This window comes from Capsicum annuum, chromosome 3 (genome assembly GCF_002878395.1).
Source record: "Capsicum annuum cultivar UCD-10X-F1 chromosome 3, UCD10Xv1.1, whole genome shotgun sequence".
In the NCBI taxonomy this organism is placed as follows: Eukaryota; Viridiplantae; Streptophyta; class Magnoliopsida; order Solanales; family Solanaceae; genus Capsicum; species Capsicum annuum.
Window position 1 is genome coordinate 95,566,801 of NC_061113.1, and position 3,352 is coordinate 95,570,152.

The 3,352-nt window shown below is 36.8% G+C and overlaps 1 non-coding gene across 1 annotated transcript; it reads left to right on the forward strand.

The window, feature by feature from the left end:
- The first annotated feature begins 2,923 nt into the window (after positions 1 to 2,923).
- LOC124897349 lies at positions 2,924 to 3,030 on the forward strand. The gene has a single exon (XR_007054071.1). It is a non-coding gene; the product is annotated as a small nucleolar RNA R71 (small nucleolar RNA).
- Positions 3,031 to 3,352: the final 322 nt, after the last annotated feature.

Consider the following 3,352-nt stretch of genomic DNA (forward strand, 5'->3'; position numbering starts at 1 on the left):
TCTTCTTAAGATTTTCAAAAGCTTTATGTCAATCTACCCCAAACTCAAACTTAGCTTCTTTCTCTAACAATTTGTACATTAGGATTGCAATCTTTGAGAAATCTTAAATGAATTGTCTATAGAACCCTGGATGTCCCATAAAGCTCTGCACTTCTTTGATTGTGATTAGATGAGGCATCTTTTCAATCACTTCAAACTTCACCTTGTCCACTTCAAGTCCTTTGCATGACACTTTATTGCCTATGACAAGTCCTTCCTTAACCATAAAGTGGCACTTCTCCCAATTCAGTACCAAGTTTGTTTCCTCATATCGTGTTAGAACTTTGTCAAGATTTTGCAGGCACTTTTTAAAAGAATTACCATACACAGAGAAATCATCCATGAATACTTCCATAAATTTTTTCACCATGTCTGAGAATATCGCCATCATACATATCTGAAATATAGCAAGTGCATTACATAAGCCAAAATGCATACGTCTGAATGTATATGTACCGTATGGATAAGTGAAAGTGGTCTTCTCTTGGTCTTCTGGTGCTATGCTTACCTAATTATAGTCAGAGTACCCATCCAGAAAAGAATAATAATCTTGCTCTGCCAATCTATCCAACATTTGAACAGTGAAAGGAATTGGTTAGTGATCTTTATGAGTCGTTTTATTCAACATCCAATAATCAATACAGATCCTCCAACCTGTTACCGTACGTGTTGGAATCAACTCATTATCATCATTGGTTACTACAATCATTCCTCCTTTCTTTGGTACTTAGTGTATCGGACTCACCCATTTGCTATCAAAAATTGGGTCGACAATACCACTATATGACTACTTAATCACTTTTTTCTAACCACCTCCTTCATCATAGGATTCAACCTTCATTGTTGCTGCACTCTAGGTCAGTAACCCTCCTCCATATAGATGTTGTGCATGTAAAATACTAGATTTATTCCTATAATATCAAAAATTTTCTAGCCAATCACCTTCATTCTCTTCTTTAGCACTACTATAGCTTCCTTTACCTGTATATCTGATAATCCTGTAGATAAAATAACAGGCAAGGTATCTTGATCACCAAGAAAAACATATTATAAATGAGGAGAAAGAACCTTAAGCTCTAAGTTAGGAGCGTTTTTGACTGAAGGTCTGGGTGATGGACCAATCGGCCTATTCAAAGGATCGAACGACACTTTCTTCATTTCAATCACTTCCAAATTTATAATCTGGACCAATTCCAATACTTCTATATCTCCATACAGATCATGACTCATCAAAGATCGCTCTAATGGATCATCAGAAAACAACAACTGCCAATATAAAGTAAGATCAATAATCGATATAGAAGTCAACTCCTTATATATAGCTGGCAGTTTCAATGCTTTGTACACATAAAAAACTTCCACTTTATCGTGTGCTCGCATTATCATTTTTCCTGCTGCTACACTAATGAGTGACTATCCTATTGCTAAGAAGGGTCATCCCAAAATAAAAGAAACAACAGGATCAACCTCAAAGTCAAGAATTATAAAATCCTCCAGGAAGATTAAAGATCCCACTTGCACCAATACATCTTCAATAATGCCATCTGGCCTATCAATGGACCTATCCACCAACTGTAACATAATAGTCGCGGGTTCGAGACTCCCAAGACCCATCGTCTGGTACCATAATGTAGGCATGAGATTTATGCTAGCACCCAAGCACACTATCTATGTGCACAAATAGTCTGTCTAATGGTAATCTACAAGGTGAAAATACCTTGATCCTTTAACTTCGTGGATATTTTATTTTGAATTTTGGACGTGCACTCTTGAGTAAGTGCAACTGTAGCATATTTGGTCAACCAATTCTTATTGGCAACAATATCCTTCAATTATTTTGTATATTTTGGCATACTCTACAGAATTTCAACAAGAGGGAGGTTTACTTGAACCTTCTTCAGAAGATCTAAGAATTTCTTATGACTTGCTTCCTCCTGATGCTTTCTTGCCCTTGGAGAAAAAGATAAGGGGATAGTCTTCTTTTTCGTATAAATTTCATCTCTTGCCTCTTTTTCCTTGACTTCCTCCTCTGTATTGTCTTTCTAACTGTCATCAGTGACCATGGGATTATCTTGATCCTGAACCGTCTTCATAGTTTTTAGCCCACTCTTTGTTGTAATAGCATTTACCTACTTTGGATTAGCCTCTATATCACTAGGTAATGCTCCTTGTGGCCTTGTATTCTGTGATCCTGCAATTTGACCCAACTACAACTCTAGATTGTAAGAAATTGTTGACTATTTAACTCAGTTGCAAACTATGCTTGTTAAGCCATAAACTATTTAATCAATTCCTCTATATTACTAGTCTGAGCGGTTGCTTGATTATTCTGAGCCAGCTGTGGATTTGATTGCACTAGTCCTTTGTACTGATTTACTTTCTGTGCCTGATTTCCACCCTATGAGAAAGGTGGTTTCTTTAATTGGGATTATACATGTTGCCAAAATTCTGTTGACCTTGATGATTTACATTCCCCACATAGTTGACTAAATCTAGATTAACAGAACATGCATCTGCTTTGTGTTCACCACTTCGACAAACTTCACACGATGAATATACCTGTTGAATTGCATTTGTTTCGGCTGCTGGTTGTGTCACACTCAACTTTTGGTTGTTCAGTAGAGTAGTCATATGGTTTTGCATTGTTGCAATCTGTGCCTGTAATGCAATGAACTGATCTACCTCTAATAGCCTTGCGACCTTCTTGGGAGCACTTCTTGAGTCTATATGCCAGTATGGATTCCTTTATGAGATTTGATTTAATAGTGTATACAATTCTTCATAAGTTTTCTCCAAAGTTTGGCCTCCTGCTGCTGAGTCCAAAAGAATCTTTGTATTTGACTCAAGACATTCTATAAATGTGTGTACCAAGACATCATTCGATTGATGGTGATGAGGATAATTTTTTAGCATGGCTTTAAATCTCTCCCAAACTTGGAAGAGATTTTCTTAATCTTTTTTTCTGAAACTCAAAGTCTCACTTCTCAATCGTGTAGTCTTCTGGGATAGAAAAAATCAAATAAGGAACTTCCAGGCACAATCTTCCTAAGAAATGATAGAGTATAGTGGTTCAACATATAACCACCTCTTTTCTTCCCCATTTATAGAAAAAGAGAAGAGTGTCAATCTTGCATAATCAGCATTCATATCTTCAGGAATGTATGTATCACTTATTTCCAAGAAGGTTTGTATGTGCTGCTGTGGATCCTTAAGTGAAAGTCCGTGAAATTTCCCCATAGAATTCAACAACTGCACTATATTTTGTTTCAATTCCCACCGACCTCCTGGCTCTGGCTTCCGAATACTATTAGTC